General features: G+C 44.1%; 1 protein-coding gene across 13 annotated transcripts in view; it reads left to right on the forward strand.

Annotated features, from left to right (window-relative positions):
- LOC140693124 (uncharacterized) overlaps positions 1-25,383 on the forward strand; it is an 843,637-nt gene that overhangs the window by 773,363 nt on the left and 44,891 nt on the right. For 3 of the 13 annotated variants that reach the window (XR_012068804.1, XR_012068813.1, XR_012068805.1), the window contains exon 1: positions 21,414-21,688. The exons of 4 other annotated variants lie outside the window; for them this stretch is intronic. The gene's annotated coding sequence lies outside the window, so the exon portion shown is untranslated. Of the gene's footprint in view, positions 1-16,805; positions 17,035-21,116; positions 21,366-21,413; positions 21,689-25,383 lie in introns of those variants that run through there. 6 more of the 13 variants (XR_012068811.1, XR_012068818.1, XR_012068816.1 and 3 more) reach the window with 4 other exon arrangements.

The raw sequence follows: 25,383 nt of genomic DNA on the forward strand, positions 1-25,383 counted from the left end.
AAATTGTGTCTGAAGAGTCCAAAAAGCGCGGGAGTGACACAATCCCATTTGTCTAAAGTAGGGAAGAGTGGCTGTGGGGCCACTTGGGAGACTCATGAGTCCAGGTGCACAGTGTTGGTGGCTTCCACTTGAGTGGTAGGACAGTCAGTGGGTAAAAGCGAACAGATTGAAGGCATATTTTGATGGTTAAAATGAAAGGATCAATGCTGTCTGTGAAGGTAGGATGGAGTAAGGCCCAGGTTTCTGGGTGGATTAATGAGTTAAATAATGGTCCTGCTGTGTTCTGAGGACGGAAAGCTGCAGAGAGAGTTCTGGGGGAAAACTGATGAGTTCAGCTGTGGCTAAAGTGAAAAGGTATTAGATGTGTGATCTGAGAGCTCTGGTGAGAGCCAGTAGTGAGTAGGGGGCGGGGAGAGAGACTTTCAAATCATTTTGTCTTCTGAACATACATATAAGAATGAGTAATGACATAACCCCTCTATATTCTGGATTTAAAACCCAGTAACATTTTGCTATATAGGCTGCAGGGGTTCTCAATTTTTTAATAGAAATAAAATAAATTGAAACAAAACAGTGGAGTTAATGAACATCTTAGAGTTGATGTGTGTCCTTGTATGTATTTTGATTTCTCATCTGTTTATAAACATAATCTACAAAAAGTTAACTTGCTTAGCATAACTGTTAAATAGAGGGATGTGACACACTCTGTTGGTGGCTCAAGGTGATTTCTTGGGCAAATTATGTAGCCTCTCTGTGCCTTAGTTGCATCTTCTGTGACTGCCCCCGGGCCCCTCATCACAGCTGATTCCCTAGAATAGATTTTGGGAGGGAGGCTGCTGAAGGGAGTAAGAGGTGGCAACTGCTAGGAACAAAGAAGACAAAGACAAAAACAGATTAAAGCCAAGAAACTGAGTGCTAATACACTCAAAGGAGAAAGAAACCCGCAGTGTTTTGAGCCCCTTAGCATAAGGGAAACAAAATCACGTGGATCCAAACTCTTGAGCATATGAGTATTGTGGGTGGGAGGGTGTTATCAGAAAAGGGTTGAAAGAGGCCTTTTGGTTTCCCTTAACGTTTCCAGTAAGGATGGGGCACAGAAGCGAAAACCACCTGCTTCACAGTAGAAGGTGCTGTTTTGTGCAAAACTGACGAAGGTTGGAGACCAGTGATCAGTTGTGCTGGCAAATGAAGAGACTTCTGGATTGGGACACTTGCTGTGACTTCCAGGTGACCTGCTGGCTGGGGGCTGTGAGGCGGGCAGTAGGTTTGCAGTGTGACCTGGGCATAATCCCTGGCTCTGAGGCCCCTGCAAGTTTCTGCAGCAGCTGCTCTTGCCCTGCGATGGGAGGGCATAAAAGGGCATTGTAGCACACGAGGGCAGGAAGGGGCTGCTTTAAAAGCAGACATGTAGCCTCCTGCAGCTGCAGACCTGCAGGCAGTTTGGTTCATTGTCGTGGAGTGGACTTTGGAGGCCTTAGTGTCGTCTTAAGACTTGTTTTCCCTTGGGGACCGGGTTTGCCTTTGCATATTAATATTGAAGGTTTGGGCTTCTGGCAAAGCTGTTTTCACAGATGGGTATATACGTAACATATCGTATAAAATAAAACGTTTTTATTTAATATGTGGGACTTTGCAGTTTTTGGGAACAGCTCTTTTGACCTGGTCTCCACGGAGGACACTAGCGGTCGGCAGAGCGTGCGGGAGGGCAGGCAGCCTGCAGTGCTGCTGCGGGGGGTTCTCCCCAGCATGGTGCTCTGCTGAGTTCACTCTTCTATGAGTTTGGTTGCCAGAGGAGCAGACAGCATAGTAATGAGTTCTGGTGGGATTGTATAATGACAGGAAGAAAGAGGGAGCCGTAGTTCTTCGGGACTACTACACTCTTTTGGTTCCTGATCCAGTGTGTCCCATTACAGAATTGATGAGTTGTGTCTATTTTGGGACTTGATTGAAATAAACGTGCAGCCTGAATGTTAAGAGTTATGTTTTATTTGTCAGGAGGACTCGAGCCAGGATGACCGCCTCTCGGAACACTCTGAGGGACTGCTCCCAAGAGTAGGAGAGAAGCTAGGATTATATATGAGCTTTACAACAAAGACCAGGTAGTTAGAACAATAAAACATTGCTTGTTATCTAAAGAAAGCCAGGTATCTCACGTTCAAGAATTTTGTGCTTTTCAATATATGGGAGGAAGCCAACATTTGGGCTCACTGAATATATTCTTTAGACAAGCACCTAGCTATCTAGGGCCAGTAATCTGTCCTTTCTTATTCTGAGTCTGCTCAGAGGGCACCGTTGTGAGTGGCTGCAGGCCTGTTTTCACTGGGGTGCGGCAGCAGTCGCTGATGACTTGTTTTCAGCATTCTTTGTTTAGTGACATGGTTGCAGTATTTTCATTCACATTGTAGTATTTTCGTTCACAGAAAATTATGATATTACCCTGATTATGGATAATCTGGAACCTTGGAAAGGAACCGAGATGGAATTACTGCAGGTAACTTCTACTTTAATAAGCCGTGTGCAAACATGAACACGGAGGAAGCATACAAAAGGATTCGGTGGTGAATGGGAAGGGTTTCTGCACGTTACAGGAGAAGGCAAGGCAGAATTCCTCTTCTTTGTGGGCAGGGACGTGAGTCCAACTTTCCTTTCTGAAGTGCTTTCTGAGAACAGTTTATGGTAATTAAGGAACATAGACAAACGGTGGCACACATTGCATTTAAGAGCTGGCCGGATTCAAACTTGGGTATTGGACAGGTGGATTTCATAGGCAAGTGGTCAGGTGGATGGGACAGAGATGGAGCCCAGGCCTGGGGCCATATTCACGTTGAAATCGCCATTACCTCACCATAGCACCTTGGACTAGAATGTAACCACTCTTAACCTGTTGGTGAATCTGTGAAATGGGCATGATAATATTCGTTACTTTCTGGGATCGTTGTAAGTTCTAAAGGGTATTATAGCACACATGAAACACTTAACACACTGGCACTTAGCAGTTTACACTTTGTGCGGCCACCAAGCTTGGCGTGTGTCAGAGCCGTAAAGGCAGTATTTATCTGTTGAGGATGCACTGGTAGCCCCTTGGCTAGGTTGTGAATTTGGTGATTTCCTTTAATACTTGTAACTATGTGTTCCATGGGCAGTTATTTTCATAGACAGATGAGGAATCTCAGGGTAAAAAAGACTGTAATTTGCCCAAAGTCAAACCATAATTTTGGGTGCAGGGGCCTCGGTTCAGCATGGGCCCCTGGGACTTGTGCCTTCTCCGTTCAGCACCAGAGCCAGATGTGGGCTCGGCTGTTTCCCTGCCCAAAATATCCGGCAGGCCGCAAGACACAACTGGCCCTGTGCTGCTTGAGCAAAATCTCCGGAGGAGAGGCAGTTACAAAAGGGATAAACATAAAAACAGATGACAGCAAACTGTGATCAGCTCTGAGAAGGAAAGGAACACGTCTCGCCGTGCAGAGCTGGGAGCTTTCCCGTCGGGCTGCTCTGGGGGCGTTCATCTCAGCTTAACAAACTCTACTGCTGCACCAAGGCAGGAAGGCAGGGCGCGTGTGGCCAGGTAGACAGGGCCTCATTGATCGTACTCATTCCCCATTAAGCGACAGCTCTCACGGGCACTTAACTAATAAACAGATGTTGGCCATAATCGTCACGCATTTTGACTGGTAGCTTTATTGGCGCCAACTTTGAGAGGAGGTCATTGAAGCTGGGGAGTTTGCTGCATGCCCGTGATTACCATGGAAATATTCCCACTGGTCTTTCAACCTAGACTGGTGTGGCTGTCATGTCCCGGCCCTGTGAATGGCATCGTGTAGCTTCTCCCAATTGCCCCAAATAACTTACATTGATATGCTTAATTCGTAGGAAATGGTATGTGGTAATAAGGGAAAAAAGGCAGTAAGAAATTGTTTGGAAAACTAGAAAAATATCTATTCTTTCCCAGCTGGGGGAGCGTACCCTGTATCACCCACCCTAATCATTGCCTGTCACCTCCTTCCTGCCGACTCCATGTTCAGAAGCCACTCTGAGCCTTGGGAGAACATTTTGCCTCATGAAACTTTTGACTAGGACCCGTGACTTCTCTGTCCCTGGTTAACTCTCTCTTCAAAGTCATGTAAATTTTTTGTAGGCTCGTCCACTCAGATGTAAGAATAGCCCCTTTAAACTTCTTGATGCAGCTCCTTAATGAAGATCTTGCGATGGAAACCTAGCCAAAACCTGGGAGGTATGCACATAGTGACTGCAACCACAGCACTTTGTGAGTTCAGAATCAGTGGGGTGGGTGACTCAGGAAAGGCTTTTTTAAGGTAATAAGGGGAAAGAGAAAGGACGCAGGCTATGTGAGAAAGAAACATCTCGGTCACAGCCAGCAAGACACCTGTGTTCAGGATGGGGTGTGGCGAGTGCAGAGTTCTCACAAAAAAAGAACTGATGTGATGGGAGGGAGGACAGTTGGGTACTTTATTGGGGAGGAAAAAAGTGGGCTGAACATTTCCTGGTTGAATAAGAGGATTGTGACATGATGTGCTTGTATTTTGGAGAGAAGGGTTTTGTGGGGACAGGCCTAGGAGTATGCTGTCTGGCTGGGGAGTCAGCACAACAGAGAAACACAGAGAACCGGGCAGACCCCAAGACCCATGCTGGGGGAGAGGCTGCCTGCAAGCTGGAGCCCTGGAGGCTGCTTCTGTCCCTTAGCTGGGGTCTCAGACCTCCCTTCACAGACCAGTCCTGTTGATAGAAGAATAAAAAAACGTTGGGCATGAGAAGGGCTGTGTCCCAGGCTTTTGTTGAGTCCCTGGGATGTGCCCCACCAGATTTTGTTCCTTGACTTCATGCAGTAAAGAATTCAAGAGCAAGCCAGTGTTGAGTAAAGGTATATTTATTCAGAGAGATACATTGATAGGCAAGAGAAACTTCACGAGGTGTGGGGGTTTGATGCTCAGATTAGAAGTAGGTACACACTTCACAGACAGAGTGTGGGCCTTCACCAAAGAGGGAAAGAGTGGTGACCGCGAGGTGGCGCTGTGTTGCATGTTTTCTTGGGCTTGGTGGTTTCATATGCTAATAAGTAGAAGGACCAGCCTTAGGGCAAGGGGCTGGGATTTCCAAGGAGTTGGCCATTTCCCACCCTTTGACCTTTTGTGGCTATCATTGGGACTGCCATGGTGCCTGGGGCATGTTATTCACCAAGTTACTATTACAATGGGTGTTTACTGACTCTCAAGATCTGCTAGAAGTTAAATCTCTTCATCCTGAGCCTCAAGACCTATTGGGGTTTGAATCGTTCACCATTTCTATGTTAATTGCGGTGGCCTTCCTTGAATGGCTGTGCTCTTCCCCCTTCCATCCTGTCTCACTGTGATGACACAGAGACAGCAAAGGCCAGGCCCTACCTGTGCTCCTGCATTTAAAGGCTGCAGGTTTGTGGTGGGCTTATGATGACTCTGAGTGTTGAGAAGGATGTTTCAGATTTTCCCACGTGAGACATGGGGACCTGCCAGCAGCCACTGCAGATTTATCCCACGGGCATTATCCCTTGTGTTGTTATGGAAACAACAGTCCAGCCAAGAAACAAGAATCACTCAGAGGGTTGGAGTATTGAGATTTATTACGTTGGCGGGCTCTGAGGGGCTTCTTTTCCAAAGCTCTGAGCCCCTCCAAGATGTGCACATGATGTTTTATACGGTTAATTACAAGTATGGGACTATTAGCCAATAAGGCTCAAACAACAAAAAGCAAGGAATCAGTACACTGAAGCTTATCAATTTGGAACAGATCCCGTTACTGACAATTGTTCACCTTGGATTTTCGGGTTAGCTTATTAGCCCAGTAAACTGACACTAAACTTCAGATTTACCAGGTATCCCAGCAAAACTTAGATCAGTAAACCGACACTTATCACATTTAGATTTGTGACTTAGCTTGTTAGACCAGCTGTGGTTTTCCTTCACAGTGTCACTTATCTTTTTTATTTTTCTTTTTTGCTTTTTTTAAGTATTTAATCCAAATTTAATATCAGGGTTTTTTGGGAAAGAAATTTCTCTTTTTCTTTTCTTTGGTGATCTTTTATGGGGGCAGGTAATTAGACGTATTTATCTGTTAGTGGAAGCCCTGGGGCTTGAACCCAGGACCCCGTGCACGCTAAGCACATGCTCTACCACCCGCCCCATCATCTTTTCTTTTTGGTTTAGCTGCCAAGAATCCTACAGCTGAATTTCTAGTCAGCCTTTAACACTTGCTCTGACTTCATGGAATCCATTTTTATGAGTTTATCTCCCCCTGGTTTCATTTAAGTATTGAATCTCCATTTTCTCTTCATTCTCAGGTTTGCCTTTTTGTTGTTAAGGTTGTTATGCTGTTTTTAAAAGAATTGTTTAAATTCTCTTTAGCAAGAGGCTGAATGTGAATAAATATGTAAAAAACAGCACAATTAAATGCTTTTATACATTCTAAACTATTTAGTAGTTACTTAAAAACCGAATTGAATATTAAAGTGTTAACATTTTAGAAATATTTTTTAATTTTTTAGAAAGATATAGCTGATTTAAAATATGATATTAGTTTCAGGTGTACAATAGATGCTCCATTTATAGTTACTGTAAAACATTGTCTGTATTCCCTGTGTTGTAAGGTACATCCCTCTAGCGTGTTTACATTACATGTTGCAGTTTGTGTAAGAAAGTTGGGTAATGCAGAGTCTGGGACGTGGCTGTGTCTGACCCAGGTTCACGCTCACCCTGCCTGTCAGAGCTCAGGCCTTCACTCCTTTCTGCAGGGGAGCGAGTGGAGGCAGCTCTCATCAGTGCTGGCACCACCCTCTGAGTGGCAGTGACAGCAGTCACTGTGTGTGGACGTGCAAAGTGTTTTTCCAAGAGCTTTATATGCGTTTCTGAATTTAATAATAAAAGCCCTCCTGTGAGGAAGCGTTTTAAGCTTTTAATGTATAATACATCTTATTTTGATATTGATAGATTTCAAACCACCAGAAAATTTAAAGGAGTAGTAAAATAAAACCTTAAATACAGTTCACCTTAAAGGGCACTATTTGAATTTTTGTGTCTGGCTTTTTAGCATAAAGTTTCAAGGTTCATCCATATTGTAGCCTGAATTAGTACTTTATTCTTTTTGTTTGATAATATCATTTTCCTTTTTTTCGTTTTTGGTCTATTTAAAAATATTTTCATTGAAGTCTAGTCAGTTTATAATTTTGTGTCAGTTTCTTGTGTGCAGCACAACATTTCAGTTAATTAGGAACATACCTGTATTCATTTTCATACTCTTTTTAAACACAAGATACTATGAGATATTAAATATATTCTCCTGTGCTATACAGTATAAACTTGCTGTTTATTTGTTACATACTCAGTATCTGCAAATCTTGAACTCCCAATTTATTCCTTCCCACACCCTCTCCCCTCTGGTAACCATAGTTTGGTTTCTATGACTCTGTGTCTGTTTCTGTTCTGTAGATAAGTTTATCTTTTTGTTTCTTTCTTTTTTTTTTAGATTCCACCTGTGAGCAATCTCATATGGTATTTTCCTTTCTCTTTATAGCTTACTTCACTTAGAATGACATTCTCCACGTCCATTGATGTTGCTACAAATTGCATTATTTTATTATTATTTTATGGCTGAATAGTAGTCTATTGGACAAATATGCTACAACCTTTTTATCCAGTCATCTCTCAGTGGACATTTCGGTTGTTTCCATGTCTTGCTATTGTAAATAGTGCTGCTGTGAACATTGGGGTGTAGGTGTCTTTTTGAATTAGGGTTCCTTCTGGATATATGCCCAGGAGTGGCATTGCTAGTTCATATGGGAGGTCAATTTTTTGTCTTTAAAGGAACATCTATACACTTTTCCACAATGGCTCCACCAAACTGAATTCCCTCCACAGTGTAGGAGTGTTCCCAATTCTCCGCAGCCTCTCCAGTATTTATTGTCAGTGAACTTCTGAATGATGCCTATTCTGACTGGTGAGAGGTGATACTTGATTGCAGTTTTGATTTGCATTTCTCTGATAATGATATTGAACATTTTTTCATGTGGCTACTGGCCATTTGTACGTCTTCATTGGAGAAATGTTTCTTTAGGACTTCTGCCAATTTTTGAATTGATTGTTTGTTTTTTTTTTCATATTAACTGTAAAAGCTGCTTACATATTCTGGGAATTAAGCCCCTAGCAGTTTCATTTATTGCAAATATTTTCTCCCATTCCATAGGTTGGTTGTCTTTTTGTTTTGCTTACTGTTTCCATAGCTGTGCAAAAGCTTGTAAGTTTAATTAGATCCCTCTTGTATATTTTTGGTTGTTTTTCTATTGCTTGAGTAGACTGATCTAGGAGAACATTGCTGAGATGTATGTCAGATGTTTTGCCTATGGTTGCTTCTAAGAGGTTTATAGTGTCTTGTTTACATGTTTAAGTCTTTAACAGATTTTAATTCTTTTTTGTGTATGCTGTGTGGCAGTAGTCTAGCTTCAATGATTAACATGCAGCTGTTCAGTTTTCCCTACACCATTTGCTGAAGAGGCTGTCTTTACTCCATTGTATGTTGTCACCTCCTTTGTCAAAGTTTCAATGACCAAAATTTTGTGGGCCTATTCTTGGTAATTTTGTTTATCCGTTCATTGATGGATGGATATTGTTAGTAACTTTTGGCTACTCTGAATGATACTGCTATGAATATTGATGTGAAATTTTTTATGAGAATATGTTTTCATTCTTTTGGCTGTACATTTGGCCCGCCATATCTGTAGTTTCCACTACATGGATCTAGATGGCTGATTGTAAAGGGACTCAAACATCCTTGGATTATGGTATCCAGGGTGTGGGGTTCCTGAAACCAACCCCCCAAGGGTATTGAGGGATGACTCTACATATAGGAGTGGAATTGCTGAGCCATACAACTCTAAGCTTTTGAGGAAATACCAGACTTCTCCAAAGAAGCTGCAGCATTGTCCCTTTCCCCTGGCCGCATATGAGGTTTCTCTGCCTCCTGAACGACATTTGTTATTGTCCATGTTTTGGTTATAACCATCCTAGTGGGTGTAAAATGAGATCTCATTTTGTTCTTGATTTCGCTAGTGATGCTGAGCATCGTTTCATATGCTTATTGGCCATTTGTATATCTATTTAAATTCATGGTAAATTTAAAAATTGTGTCTATTTTCTTGTATTGCTCAGTTGAAAGCATTCGTTATATATCCTGGATACTACTCTCTTATTAGATACATGCTTTGCAAAATTTTTCTTCTATTCTGCAAACTGTCTTTTCACTATATTTTTTTAAACATTAAAACAATTTCTTTACAGGGGAGGTAGATAGATGAAATGATTTATTTTATTTTTCTTACTAAGCACGCCCTCTCTGACTTGAGATAACCATTTCCCCTGTCATTTCACTTTCTTGATGATGTCCTTTGTAAAAAAAAGATTTTAATTTTGGTGAAGTCCAGTTTATCTGCTTTTTTCTTCTATCACTTGTGCTCTTGGTTTTGTATCTAGGAAACCAAAGCCTGTCCTAGGCCCACAAAGATTTATACTGTGTCTTCTTTTAGAAATTTTATAAGTTTAATTTTTACATTTCTGTCTGTGATCTATTTTGAATTAATTTTATTTGTTATATAAAATATGGGTGTTCAGATTCCAGATTGATTCTTTTGCCTGCAGATACCCAGCTGTCCCTGCACCATTTGTTGAATAGGCTATTCTTTCAATGGAGTGTTTTTGGCCCCCAGGTGGAAAACTGTCTGTAAATGAAAGTTTTCCCCATGGGTTTTTATTGTGTCTCTTAAATTTATTTATCCAAACTTATGCCAGTTTCATACTGACTTAGTGCTATAGCATTTTAGTACACTTTAAAGTGAGTCCTCCAACTTTACTCTTCTTTTTCAAGGTTGTTTTTGCTGTCCTGGGCCCCTTGCACGTCCATATGAATTTTGGGTTCAGTTTTTCAATTTTTGCAATGAAGTTGGCTGGAATTTTGATAGGGATTCCACTGAATATATAGATCACTTTGAGGAGTCTTAACATTTTTAATAATATTGTTAATCATTCCATGAAAATGGAATGTCTTCCATATATGTAGATCTTTTAAAATTTATTTTGTTGATACTTCAAAAAGTTCAATGTACAAATCTTGTAAATTTTTGTTAAATGTATCTCTCACTTTATTCTTAATGCTGTTGTAAAAGGAAAGGCTGAGTTTCTTATGGGTGGTACTATATATCAATCTTCTTATTTCTAGAATTCCTTCACAGCAAATACCCTAGGTATATATTTGCTACATAAATCTATCCACAACTATTCCCCGCCCCGTGTTATAAGAAACCAAGACCCAAGGTAAGCTACTTGAAAACACCTATGTGGAAGTGAGAAATGAGACCCATGGTTGGGGCTTTGTGCAGATGATACTGAGAGCTTATTCAGAATGGCTTCTTCTTAATTACTTTTAAACAACCCTTTCAGTGTATTTAGTCAGATACATTAAGATTATGCCCTTTTGATGTGCAGAGTAGCTAAGACTATAATTTTCAAATAAATTCTAGTGAGAGTGTTGTACTTGAAACCTAATTTGCATCAATCTTTGAAGATTTATGTTTCAGGAGATTTGACTAAAGAACACCTATCTTTATTCTATAACGAGGACTAAATGCTCAAGCAACATGTAAGAGTTTGAGCAAACTGCCCCCGCCCCGTAGTGCTGGGTGGCTGCAGCTGTAACTGGAGTCAGTGCTTACCTCTCCCAGTACGCTAGTGCTGATCTGCTCAAAGTGGTTCATCCAACAGTTTGTCAGTAGCCTGTTGGACGAAGTCATAAAACATTGATTGAAGATTGCTAGAATGCAATATATTCTTACTAATATTAAGTAAGCACACATTGAGTGCTTACTGTATGATGGAATTGTCCCTCAGCCTCACATGAATATTATTTCTCTTAAAACCTCATATATTTCCTTGTTATTCTCACTTTACAGATAAGGAGACTGAGAATTAGGTCTTCTCTCTTTTGGGGGGAGCTCATTATCAATGATGGGAAGTTGTAAGGAAAAAGATATTGATTCATCATGAGAAAACATTTTTGTGAGAGTCAGCAATGAAGATGAACACTGAAGAATGTGATCATTGTTCGAGTGAGACAAGCCCTGGGTTGTGCGGAGTCAGCATCCCTGTCCTGGACACGGCACGTGTAGAGCTGCGTGCTGGGTGAGGCAGCGCGGCCACGCAGGGAACGCGGATGCTGGGGTCTTAGGCTGTGCTCAAGCCCGGTGGGGCTTTCTCCTAAGGGCAGTGCACCATCATTGACAGATTTTAAGTAGGAGAATAGGCTGCTCTCGTAGTTCACATTTGTCTTGTAGAATGCTTGGAAAAGTTTAGAAGGCTTGGCAGGAGGTGATGTGCTGAGTCAGAGTAGGGTGGCTGCGAGGTGTAGCAGTGTCCAATTTTCAAGTGGTTTTCAGGCCCAGGCTTGTGGCTTAGTAGCCGTGTCAGTTTGAATGACACACACAAGGAATTGAAACAATTTATCTAATCAATTGAAGCAGTGATGTACCCAATTCCCAGGACTGTTGTGGAGATCCAGTGAGATACACTGTGCAGTGTGCAGCGTGGTCTCCAGCACAGAGTCAGTGCTGAGTGAGTGCCAGTGAGTATCTGCTAGGTCAGTTGAGGGTGGTGGTACTCTGTGACTGAGGATATCTGGTCCCTGAAGGAGGGGTCCATTCACATCTGTGAGTAATGGGCCTGAGTTGGGAGACGCAGGGAGACCTTACCCTCCGACCAGGAGCCCTGGGCAGGACGGCTATGGGAGGAGCACCGTGAAGTCAGCTCTTTGCAGGTTGAGTTGGGAGTGCCCTTGAGATATCTACGCAGAGTCACGAGCTTAAAGAGGAGGTCTGGGCCCAGGCTGTGCATTTTCCTAAAATCTCAACTCCTGAGGACACCGATGTATTGATCACTGAAAGTGAAGTCATACTTTAAAGGACAAATGAATAGTAGTATCATCACTGTCAACAAAGCTCACGTCTATTTATTCATCACTCACTTTGCTAATTGGGTACTTACAGAGCTCACTTCACCGTCCTCCCGTGGGCTCCGGCTCCACAGAGAAGAGCTTGTGTGTCTCCTTCTTTTCCAGAAGAAGACACATTTAGCTTGTAGCCTTCTGTACCTTGCCAGACTTAGGATATTAGTTTGTTGGTTTAATTGTATTTTCTGTTGGCCATGTCCTGACAGGAGAGAAATTTTACCTCATGGTCATGTTTCAATTAGCTGTTACTGAGAATTGCTGATCTGATACATAGTGTATGTATTATATTAACTTTGTAGAGTAGTTATCATTTTTCTGTCTTTGCCCTTTAATTTTGTTTGCCCCTTCAGTGTTCTATCCTTTTTGGGGCCTTATTTTTTTTTAATTAAATAATGTCTGTTAGCAGTTAAGAAAACAAAAGCAAAGAAAAAATGCACATGAGAGCTAAATTTAGAAAATGTCTAGTGTGTTTTCTGTCTCGGCAATGGAGGGTTGTATAACCTCTTGGAAACCTTCATTAGACAAGTTTCTTAAAATGCTGATTGAGAAATAAAACCTTCCTTCCTCATCTTTCAAGCTGCACAACTCATTGTCAAGAAAGGGGAAATCCTCAGAAGCCAAGACAAATGAGAAAGCAGGGATTCTGGGAGATAAGTGAGCGTTAGAATCCGTGGTGTGCTGGTTGGCTCCTGAACTGATTTTCAGTTGCCTTGACAGGAGGGCAGGAATTTAGTCCCAGGCCTCTCACACTAGGAGTTGGATGGGTGATCATATAATGGGCCTTGCCCATCCTGAGAATCTTGGTTTACTAAAGGGTGAAAGAGGAAAAAGAAAATTCCTCAAGACAAGAAAGTAAGGAAAGTCAATTTTTTGGAAGAGGGGGAAAATAACAAATCCAAAGTAAGGATATAGTTTAAAGCTGTTCTGGCATGAGAGTGACCACAAACTCCTGGCAGAAAAGCACAGCTACTCCTTGATTGATAAGTTGTGTTTTGAATGAATCAGTGAACAGCTATTCCGAAAAAGGCCTCCAGAGTCTTGTGGATCAAGATACTGGACAGCAAACACCTCTCTTCCTAGGTCTCATTCAAATAACCAGAAAGGTTTTAAAGGAAAGTAGCAATAATCTGAGTTCTATTTATTGACATTACTATATGCTAAGAATTCAGAGGTGACTATGGAGTTGTCTCCTCTTTTATGGACCTTACTTTCTCTTTGGGGAGACAAAATGACATAGTTGGGTATCTTGGTGGAGGGAGGTGTTAGTCTGTTGCAATTAGCCAGGAGAGGAGATAAAGAAAACAGTGAAGGGTGGGTGAACTTTTTAGCTGAGGACAGTCTTGTTCACTTGGCTTTTAATTGCAGGCTCAATGAGCTGTCACTGGAGGGAATAGATCTTAAGGAGGATGGGCTTAGCTCAGGCCTCTTTGGAATGGACAAGTGAACCTGGAGAAAGACAGTCAAATCTGTGCAGACATTAAAGTTCACTTGAACGTGCTGCATCCCTGAGCCAAAGATAGGACAAATATGGAGCACTTCTTGAGGGCAGAGGAGTGGTTTTTAAGGTTCTTCAAGAATGAATCCCAGGGAACCGAGATGGCCAGTTGTCAAATTGAGACTTTGTTCTTTGGACGGTGTACCCAGCAAGGGTATTGGCCTTTTATATGGTTCCATTTGTCTTTAATACATGTCTTTTGATGAGGACGTGGGCACAAGTGTTTGACACCTTGTCGAGGCGATTTTGGATACCTGCCTAGAAGCACGGGCACAGTTGCGGCTGCGTCATACATCTTGCAGCCCATCCCTTTCTCCGGCTCTGTAATCACGGCAGAGAGGTTCCTTGTTGACCTGTCCATCTCCTCTGTGACATCATAACCCATGAAAAGACCGGAGCATATTAACTTGGCTTTGTTAAAGTCAAAGGTACAGATCAAATATGGAGTCAGATTTGTTCTTTCCTATTTCAGTAGTGCCATGGAGAAGGCAGTTTGGGCAGCTTTTTGAGGTGTCCTGGAGGCTTTCTCTCTCAGCTTCTGGGCGCCTCTATTGAAAACCCTTCATAGCTGTCTGGCCTGCTGGAAAAGCACTCTGCCTGTTTTACCCTGAAGATGTGTTCTGTTTATAAACTCATCTCTACTCCTTGGAAAACAACTCAAGAAAAACTCAGTTGGTTTTTCACCAGCCATGGGCAGGGGTGAGATAAACCATGTTATTATTTCATAAAATAATAGTAATAATAGTAATATTAATAGTAGTAGCAGTAGTAGTAGTAGTAATAATAATAATAGTAATAATTATATTAAAAGAATTCTTAAAACACGACTGCACATTGGAGAGAGTCAATAAATGCTTTCTGGCTTAAATCAAAAGTGATGACTCAGTGATTCCATGGCTGCTGTATTTGCTATGCTAGTTACTCCTTTGTTCCATTACACAGTTTTTTTAACTGAAAAAGAAATACAAGCAAATGGTTAAAAAAAAAACTCAAACAGAGCACAAAAATACACAAGTGAAAGAAGTTTTCCCTCATCCTCTGTTCTTTCAGCCCTCTCTGGAGATGCCACTGTTTGCTATCCTTTGGGTGCTGTTCCAGATATGCTTTGCACATTCCCACCTATGTATGTAAATTCCTTTAAAATTTTAGTTATTTTTAACTTAAAGGGATTTAAATCCTCAAGTGGCTTCTGGCCGGGTAATAGAACAGAACAAATCTGACTCCATATTAGATCTGTTCCTTTGAATTTAACCCTATGCTCTGTCTCCTAGGCTTCATCTTGCTTGTAATCAATGTCGCCTGGAGCCTGAAATATACAGGAGAGCCTATTCTGAAGCCTCTGAACTTTAAGGATATTTAACACTTTTTCATTCATTTAAAGATAGCAAATTGCAGAATAGAAAATAACGTTTGTTTTGTTGGAGGTTTGCAGGGATCTGACCCACGCAGATAGCTGCAAGAAGAAAGGATTCTAACAAGAAGGAATTCCTACACTAAGAAGTTTGCAACAACCAAGCACATAGGAAAGGATCCTGAATTGTGACTTGGGGAGATGGTTTTCCAGGACATTAGTTTGCCATCTAGGTCTACAGAAACTTGCTATTCCATGCCCCAACATCTGGTCTCCCAACTTATTGTCCTGTCCTGCACTGAGGAGAAAGAATTTCGACTTGGTAACACTCCTATCTACCTAGAAAGCTGGGCACTGGAGCTGAGTGTTATGGAAACAGGCCAGCCAAGAAAAGCACCAATCGGGGTGTTGGTGTACTCAGAAGTATTATGCCGGTGGGCTCAGTGGGGCTCCTGCTCTGAAGTTCTGAGCACCTCCAAGACGTGCACATGAGGTTTTAAAGGCTTAATTACAAGTAAGGGGGAATTAGCCAATAAGGCTCAAAGAACAAAAAGCAAGGAATCAGTACACTGGAGCTTATCAATTTGTAGCAGATCACATTACTGACCCTTGTTGAGCTTGGAATTACGAGTTAGGTTGTTAGCCCAATAAACTGACACTAAACTTCAGATATATGAGATAGCCCAGCAGAATTTAGATCATTAAACCGACACTTATCACACTTAGATTTGTGACTTAGCTTGTTAGCCCAGCTGGACTTTTCCTTCACATGAGGACAGCTCTCCCACACCCAGGGAACTACTGTGAGCCCTTGATGTTTCCACTAGGGTTGGGTATGGTTTACCCAGGAGGGATGGGGACTATGCACCAACACTCAGGCAGTCTGCTCTGTCTGGGGCTCTGATCTTGTACCATCCCGCTCCCCGCCAGCCCAACACCTGGGACAGTGGAGCTAAGGCAGTGATCCTGCCTGCCTGTTTCCCAGCGTGTAAAAGGGGATTATGTACCTTTCCAAGGTAGTTCTGAGCGACAACACCTGCGGGTGCTTGGTTCTCAGAGCAAGAGAAAACCCAGGTCCGCGTGGGGGCAATGGGTGTGATCCCCATAGAGTTTCTGCAGAAGCATCCCATGGAGGGCTGGATCAGGGAGGTAAAATTTGAGCTGCGGAACTTGAAGGGTTACAGAAGGTTACAGAGGCAGGTCTGCCGCCTAGGGGTGCCCCAGAGGTAAAGCTTTTTCTCTCCAACTCCGCTAAGACCCTCCCCTCTCCAGATCCCTCCCTACTCTATGCTCATCGTGTCCATCTGTATCTCTCCAATTTTCCCGTCCTCTCCACCCGCTCCCATCTTCTCCCTCCCTCCCTCCCTGTCCCACCTTCTCTCACAGAACCCAGAGAGGATTGCTGGCCCTCCTGCGCATGCGCAGTCAGTGCCAAGTGGTCCGCTGGTTGGAAGCTCTATATCCTAGCCGGGGATCGGGCCCAAAGGTTTCTCAACTCTGTCGCCCGGTAGGACTTTGGTTCCTGTCTGGGGCCGGGGCCTCTGGCTGTGGAAGTGCAAGGTGGGGTGCTCCCGGGAAAGTGGTCAGGCGGTTGCGGGAGGGCGGTCCGCCTGTCACAGTCCCCAAGGGCGCCAGGCAGCCCGTGTTGAGATGAATTGCTCAGGCCAGACCCCTCTACCCGCGCCACCTGCCCCGGCGCCCCGGCCACAGCTGCCAAGGGCCAGGTGTGCCCCTGCCACCTCTCACCCAGCCGGGATCCCCTCAGTCCGCGGCTGGCGTCCCCTTCCCCTCTCCCGCCCGCGAGTCCTCTCCTCCCTGGCTTCCTCTCCTTGGCCGCCGGCCCGTTCACGCCCCTGGGAGGGCTGTGTCCGGGCGGGCGGGGACTGCGGACCCGGACGGGGCGGGGGTTGGGGCTGGGGCTGGGGCTGACCTCCGAGCAGGGCTGCAGCCCGCGTCCCTCCCCTTTCCCTCCCCCCCGGGGCAGCCCTCCTCTCCCTTTCCCGCTCCCGGAGGACCAGCTCAGTGGCCTGGGCACTGCTCCCTGGGCTGAGAACCTCCGGCTGTAACGCCCTGCTTCTCCAGTTGGAGTCGGAAAAAGGGAGCCTCAGTGCTGAGCGAGCTTCTGTCTCCTCCCTCAGTTTTTCTGCTGCAGGTAAGTACTTTTAACACTTTCAGGTGTTATCATGGCTGTGCTTGTTGATGTCACGTGTTTTTATAGTGAGAGTGATTACAGTGGTGAAAGCAGGGCTTGGTTCTGTTAAAAATGAGCTGAAGGCATGAGGCTGTGACATCCTCCTTCCTTCCCTCTCCCAGGGTGAAAGGACTGATCCTCGATTTTCAAAAGATAGTTACAGTCCCTAACTAGCCCAGCCCAGCTAGTGTGTGTTAAGAGGAACAGCACCACCAGAGGCCTTGGAGACCCAGGGATATTGCAGTCCTAAAGAGCTCCTGGCACAGTTTGGTTTGTTTTGGTTTTTTGTTTTTCTTAAATTGTGTGATAGACTAGTGGTATAAACAGAAAAATAATTGTCAAGAAATATTTCTTCATGTAACAGTGTTATTGTGATATAGTTCACACACCATGAATTCCATCCATTTAAATGGTACAATTCAGCAGCTTTTAGCATATTCACAGTTGTGCAACCATTATTATTCCAGAACGTTTTCATCACTTCAGAAAGACCAGTGGAAATGAATGACCTATCCACCCCTCCCAAGTGGTGGTTCTAAAGAAATTTCTTGGCTATTCCTGATCATAAATTAACTCGTTACATTCCAAGAAAAATCTGGTAGGAATTCTAATCAGAATTGCAATGAATCTGTCTATCAAAACTGGAAGAATTAATGTCTTTATGGCATAAACTTCTTCTACCCATGAATATATCTGGGACCCTATCTTTTCATCTGTCCAGTGACTGGCCCATGGGAAGTCCTCACTACTTGTTGTACTTGTGAATGATGAGATTCTATACATTGTTAGTTGCAACTGTAGCCTTTCACAGAAGAGAAAAGTAACCTCAGTGAAGCAAGTGACTCTCTGATGGTCAGAAAGAGTGACAGCCAGTGCTGGAGTGATCCAGTGGACTTGGTGCTTGCAACCAGAATTCTCCACCACATACAGTTAAGGGGATTAGAGTGTTCTTTAATTTTTTCTTAATGGCGTTGCTTTTATTTTTACTTATTTTTTTAAATTCTTTTTTATTTAAGTTTAGTCAATTTACAATGTTAGTTTCAGGTGTACAGAAGAGATTCAGTTATAAACATATGCATATGTATATATATGTTTTAGATTGTTTTTAGTATAACTCATTACAAGAAATTGAATATAGTTCCCTGTGTTATACAGCAGGTCCTTGTCATTTATTTTATATTTACTAATTTGTATCTGTTAATCCCCCCTTCCCTGCCTGCTAAACACAGTTTACTTTCTATGTTCATGAGTCCATTTATAGGAGCACCGTTTTTCCTAGTAATATATGCTCTTTGGCTGCTTTCAGTTTCACTAATTTCATCTTATCTGTGGGTGCTTTTATTCTGGTGGCCTTTATGTGGTTTGCACACGTGGTAATAGAGATCTGTATTTGGGACAAATTCAGGCCTCTGTAGTCCCTGGTACAGAGTGCCCACTGAATTGATGCTTGAACTGGGAAAAAGGCACAGTAAATTTTGGAATTTCAACTATGGTTGAGAATTCCAGGGTTCTATAACCTGTTTAGACAACCTTAATATTGGCTGCACCCATACTGGGTAATTTGGTGGAAATTCATGGTATGGTGGTGTAGAGACAGGGAATTGTATGCTTCTTCTCTTTCTGTTTTATTACACTCATTCTCCTGGGCCTCCCAGATCCTCCCCCAGAAGGGCCCAGGGCTGGCTTGGTGCTGCGCTGAGGCAATATTTGTTAATAAGGCCCTTTCCTCTACTCATCTGAGCCTCCGGTTCTTTCTCTGCACAATGAGGGCTTAGACTTGATAAGTACTTTTCAGTTTCTTTTAAAGCCATGTTTCCTTTGAGAAACAGAAAATGCAAATCTCTCCTCTCAGCCCAACCCTTTAGATTTTGATAAGTCCTCCAAGGAGTGACATAGCTCTTTGTGGAATATGAATGTGATTGTGATCCCAGGTGAAACAGAAAAGACTCTTCAGAGATTGATTGCAGGGAGAGGGCAGGAAAGGGGCAGTATGTCACACTTTCTAGTGTGGGCACTGGAGCAGGGGCTTGGATGTAAATATGGTGACTGACGTGGCCTCTCTCTAATCTTGTAGAATGTGATAAACTTCTCTACCTCAGTTTCTTGATGTGTCAAGTTGGGGTGATAATATTTTAAGGCTTTTGTGAAACATTATACACATAAGCCATTTGTGTCTCGGTAGAAACAAGACCTGCTAGGGATTCAGGGATTTGTTTAAAAAAAATCTTGTCCATAGCAGACTGTCTGTGTGTATTTTAAGTTCCTGGAGGGTGAGGGTGAGTCTGAAGCCCATTGTGGGACAGGTGGGCCATAGTTCTCTGTGCCCCTGTTTACCCCCTCCTCCCCAGTCCTCTTCCTCAGTCCAGGATGAAGTTCCCTTGTAGATTTTCTCAGAGGTCTTGTGGAAATAGCTTTTCATTTTATTGTTTCACCAAGAAGTTCTGCCATCATGATCTCTTTGGTCAGGCTTTGAAGGGCTGCCATCATGATATCTGGTAAGAATTCTATGGAATTGGGAGTTTCTATTTAATGAAAAGGAATAAAAATTACAAATAGAAAATTAGAACAAGGGTGGTTTCAGGGGCTCTTTGAAATGGACACCATTAGCTTTGTTAGCTTCAGGTGCTGTGGCCTGTTGCCACGAGGACCCATTCTCTTGCTTTGAAGTTGGAGGTACCAGTGGGTCCAGTGGGAATGATAACTGAGTGTATCTCATGGGCTGGGCATTGACCTATTTGTACTGTGTGTTCCTAATTTGAGACAGTGAGCTCACCTAACCTCAATAACCTCTTTAAAAAATTAGACTTTTTATTTTGAGATGTAATGTTGATTCCCATGTGGTAGTAAGAGATTATATGGAGAGGGCTTATGGATCCTTTTGCCCAGTTTTCCTTCATGGTTCCATCTTGCAATGGTGAGGTACAATTCATTACTGACTCACTAACAATTTGAGGTTTGTGTTATTGCCCTCATTTCTATTCATGAATAAACTGGGGCTTAGAGAAGCACACAGGCCTACCCAGGTCACCCACTTTGTTAGTGCAGAGTCGGGTGAACGTGGGCTTGGGATTTCCAGGCAGTACCATTATGATGGTCTGTGGCAGGGAGCAGCATTCACTTGCTTGTTTATTCATTCATTCAACAAACATTTATTGAGTAAACTCTGTGGGTCATATGCTTTCTTTGGCTTATCTGATTATTCATCACTACTGAGAATCAGGCAATGTTCATATTTTTTAATCTGAGAAAATTAGTTCTGAGAGGTTATAACCCTCCAAAAGGAAGTATAGCTCATTAAGGAGGGATAGTACATTTGTACAGTCACCTCTTTTTATGCAGGTGGTACCCTAGACATTTTACATTTGCAAACATCCGTAATTCAGATATATTCTTGTAAGGCAAGGATTTTTTTTTAATTGAAGTATAGTCAAGTTTACAATGTTGTGTCAATTGCAAGGTGTTTTTTGACTTTTGAATTAAAAAATACTTTTTCAGGAGCGTAATTACGTGTATTTATTTGTTTCATTTTTTAAAATGAGTTACTGGGTTTTGAACCCAGGACCTCGTACATGGTAAAAATGTGCTGTACCACTGAACTGTATCCTCTTCCCCTAGGCAAGTTTTCTTATCCATTATTATGAAGCTTAGGGGATCAAATAATTTGGATACAAATCCAGATCTTTTAATCCTACTGTGGTCCTTTTCTTTATATTCTGCTGAAGGGGTTTGGGGAAAGCATTTTCTTTGTTCATTTTTTATTCAGCATTTTTGAGCAGTGACTTTGCATCAGGGCCTTGCTAGGTGCTTGGAAATAGAAAATAAGAAATGACCCTTCTCTGCAGAGGCAGGAAGCCTAGACCAAAAGCTGGGTAATATGATCCGAGATACATTAGCCATGTGCAGACTCTGAGGACAAACTGTACCCCCGGATTTGCTTTGGCTTCCCTTGCCTTCTGGCTGGTACACACCAGGTCACAGCAACCCAGATGGGCCCGTAGCACACAGCAGAGTATGTACCTCGATCTCCTCCCCCCTCTCGGCAGGGCCAGCAACATGAGCATCCCTGACTACGTGCAGTGTGCTGAGGACCACCAGACTCGTCCCGTTGTGGTCCAACCAATGGAGATCATCTCAGAGGAGAATTTCTTTTGCATCTATCAGCTACTCACCTCGGTGAGCCATATCAGCCCATGCGGCTCCCAGTGGACATTCTGTATCCACTACAGGCACCACTATGTGCCCGAGAATGGGTGGAGCGTCTTCCAGACACACCGCAAAGTCGTGGGCCTTGTCAACATTACCAACTGTCTCTCTGCCAAGGCCTTGGAGAAGCTGCACGTGCAGAGGGGCTGTATGGCACCGCGCTTAATGACTCTCAGCTCTTTGTCTTTGTGCTGCATGGGGAGGTAGCCGAGCAGCCGTTCACCGACGTGTCCTTCAATCTACGAGGACTGCAGGGTGGTGGAGAAGAGGATCGAGGACTTCACTGAGTCACTCTTCATCTTGCTCAAGTCCAAGTGGCTGGATGGTGGCCACAAGAATTTTGGGGCAAGATTCCCCTCCTCTGCATCCTGTTTGAGAAGGAGGACTTCATGGGACTGGACACAGACAGCAGGTAAGTTTACCTGGAGGCCAGCCCACCCTGGCTTTGTGCCGGATTGCTTCCCTACATCCAGAAAGGGATCAGCAAGGAAGAAGTCTGTCTTGTAGCCAAGGGGGGATGGAGATGCAGCCCGCCGGTTTACAGACATTTCAAAGTGAATCCGCCTTTGTTTCAGAGAGATCCTTTTAGGGTTAGTGTGGACACTTACTCCCGCTTTACAGCCAGGACCATGGTGGGAACCCTGGAGTTGCTGTCCAATAAATTAGCCAAAGCCACTGATGCTAGGAGCACTGGGGAGGAGGCTGGACTGAGCTGAGATGTGCTGTAGGTCAAATGCACATCAGACGCTGAGGCTTGTCTAGCAAATGTATATAAACTATCTCTTTACTTCCTACATTGATTACATGTCAAAATGATAGTATTTTACATACAGTTGATTAAGTAAGATCTGTTCTTAAAATCAGTTTCTAGTATTTGTTTTTTGTTTGTTGGTTTGTTTTTTTGTTTACTATTTTATACGTGGCAACTGGGAAACTTTCTTTACATGGCTCTCATTTCATTTCTGTTGGGCAGCCTGTCCTGGGACAGTCTCATTCCTTTGCTTTTGGATGAGATGCTTAACCCCGAGAGGCGGAACGGGGCACTGGTTGAGCTGGGGCTGGAGCCGGTGTCTCCTGCCTCTCAGGCCCAGCACGTGTTCGGCTCAGGCCCTCTCTTCTTGCCCGACAGCCACCATGCCAAGTTAGGACATCAGAAACACCGCCAGGGACTCCCGAATGAACTCCTTATGCAGGGAAAGGCGTATCACGGTGTATGGGACAGAGCAGGGAAATGTTCATTCTCAGTTTGTCCCTGTGATTAAGTCAAAGTCCCCACTTTGCCTCGGAAGTACAGACGAGCTCTTTTGGGCTGCCTACCCCCCCACCTTCTGCTCTGTTTCCCGGTGTATCTATCGTGCTGTCCCTCGGGCAGAAGAGGGTGAGATGTCTTTGCCGAGAAGTGGTCCCCCTTTGCTGGGGAGAGTAAGGGAAGCTGTGTCCCCCCGTCCTATGGCCTCTGTCCTTGTGTCTGGAGAGGGCTCATGGTGGTCCCACAGGTGACGGTCCGAGAACCTGGCACATGCTGCTGGGCCCGCCGTGAAGGCAGTGCTCTGTGATTCTTGAACTTACCTAAGATCAGATCCTACTTTCTGGTTGTTGGTAAGGTGGAGGAGAAGATGCTAGAGAATTGATAAAAAGAATATCTAGACCAGCCCTGTGAGTGAGAAGAGAAGTGGACCCGAGTCCCACCTGCGAGAGCCCACCTAGCGGTCTCTGGATGAATTTTCTGTTCCTCCCAGATATACCTGTATGGCTTAAGGAAGGGGAGAGGCTTGTCGTGGCCATGATCTGTGCTTGTCCTCACAGGGCCCTGTGATCTACATGCCCGCACTCCCCTTCTGCTTCTTGGGGATGTGCTGGTATGTTTAGGAGCCTGGGCACTGCTGAGGGCATAGCTCCCAGCACCGTGCTACACCGAGTCTGGCTCTGTTCACCTCACCTGTCAACACCTGCTGAGGCCCCAGGCATTAGTCAAGGTAGGTGCATCGGTGCAACGTAAGCAGGGACCACCTTCTCCCCCTGGACAGACTGGTGAGTGAGCAGTTGAAGCCTTGAGCCCTGCCCCAGCCCCCACGCCAGTGCCTCCTCTTTTGTCATAGGAGTCACTGGTGACATTTTTACTCAACAAATGCTTGTCTCTGAGTCTGCAGAGCCACCAAAGAATGCCAGCTTGTTTTTGTCTTTTGAAGTCTGCCCTTGGGACTTGGCGGAGTAGCCGAATGTGTACTTAGCCCACAGTGTTTGACACTGTCACCATTGATTACCCAGAACCTCATGTACCAGGCATGGCTCCCGGCATCAAAATACAGCAGCGCATTAAATCTCCCTCCTTGTGGGTCTGTCTGTCCTGGTACCATAAGAGCTCAGCCAGCTTCTGAACGTCAGTGAGATAACGCGGCCAGTGAGCTAGGGTCAAGCACATTCTCCTCCAGTCACTTTTACCACATTGTTGCTTTTAGTATTCCACAGTCATTAGTTTTTTAAACAATGCTTTGGTGAAGGAGCAGAGCCTAATTCTCTCCTGCTACTCTTGGTGGAAGTGAGTAAAACGGTCCAGAATGAAATGCGACCACAATTTGTAGCTCAAAATCTGCCTAGACGCTTGTAGGTGGAATTTGGGTTAGGGGCGCTGACCACGTTGGGGTCGTCCGGCAGCACCGCTCCCCTCAGGCCCCTGCTTTCCCTGGAGCAAGAGGTGAGGGTGGGTTTCACCATCTCCACGTCCCTGGCCTCACACACTCACGTAAATTCTTGTACATGCTGTCAAAATCATTTTTGTTCTTGTGTGTTTCTAATTTTCTCGTCTTCATCTTTTCCTTTTTCTTTATTCCTTTTTCACTTGTACGGCCCAGTGAGCATGTTGTTGCATCTGAAAATGTGGGCTGTGCACATCCTGCATTGGAAATAGCCAGATTGCCATCCGTGCTGTCTCAATCATTTTAAAAAGCAAAAACTTAACAGCTGTCTTGATCCATGTATTATCCTCGTCATTTTGTATTTTCTTAATTTTTGGAATATTTACTTTGTTTGCACATTACCCACTGGTTTTTGATACCCGTTAAAATCCTTGCTTTGAGGAACCTGTTTGGTCCTCTTTTTATTTGGTGACAAATGCGCCCTTATTAAATATGATTCATTGTTTTGAAGAAGTGAGATGCGAATTGATTTAGGCGGCTGCTGAGGGATTCTTTTCATGGAGTATTTAAACTTGTAAAGTCAAATTCTGCGGCAACTTGCACGATTCCTGCTTTTATACAAACGTGCTCGGCACGAGGTTCCTGGCTGTCGCTGTGTGACGTGCGTGACGGCGCTTCCTGGCCGGTGGTCACTGGTGAGGAAGTGGCCGGCTCGGGGGTGAGCATCTGCAGGGGACGCTGTTGGAGGAAGCAGTCACCGTTTGGTTCTTTAATTTTTTTTTTTTTTTGCATTCAACTTCCCCGTGCCATTTACTTTACTTTGCCTTCATAAAGGGGCCGAATTGGGTCTAAAATCCATGCCACTATTTTGTTCCCTTTACGAGGCTGGTTTTTCTGAGTATCAGGACAACATGGCCTTCTCCTAAGTAGCTGGCTCACCTGGACCTGTTGGACACAGGGACAGCTAAAAGGGCCATAGCTTCCTCTCTGCTTCAGCCAGTGGGCATTCAGAGCTGGGTCTGTGGTTTGCCTCAGCAGCCGTGCAGACCTTCCTACCCAGGGATTTACTTTTAACCCATGTTGGTAGTAAATAGCTGAATCCGTTTCTGTTGCAGCTGACGTTCACCACTGACGGCCGTGTCATTAGTTTGTGGTAGTCAGTCTCCAACACCCCAGACAACCGTGAAGGAAGATGATTTGGCCGACCTAGGACCTTGGATTCTCACCCTCACCATGGTTCATCTCACCCGGTGGAAGGGTGTGGCCTCCACCATCATGCTGACCATGAGGCCTTGTTTCTCCTTTCATGCTCTGGTCCAAATGTGGACACTTCATTTTTCACTGAATTTGTCTCACTTGAGACAGGCCAGAATATCTGAATGAGTCCATCACATTCTGGGTGGGGAACAGAACAGAAGTAAGTGTCGCAAGTAGATGGAGTCTAGGCTGTCCGGGTTGGCAATTGCAGGCT

This window comes from Vicugna pacos, unplaced genomic scaffold (genome assembly GCF_048564905.1).
Source record: "Vicugna pacos unplaced genomic scaffold, VicPac4 scaffold_19, whole genome shotgun sequence".
NCBI lineage: Eukaryota > Metazoa > Chordata > Mammalia > Artiodactyla > Camelidae > Vicugna > Vicugna pacos.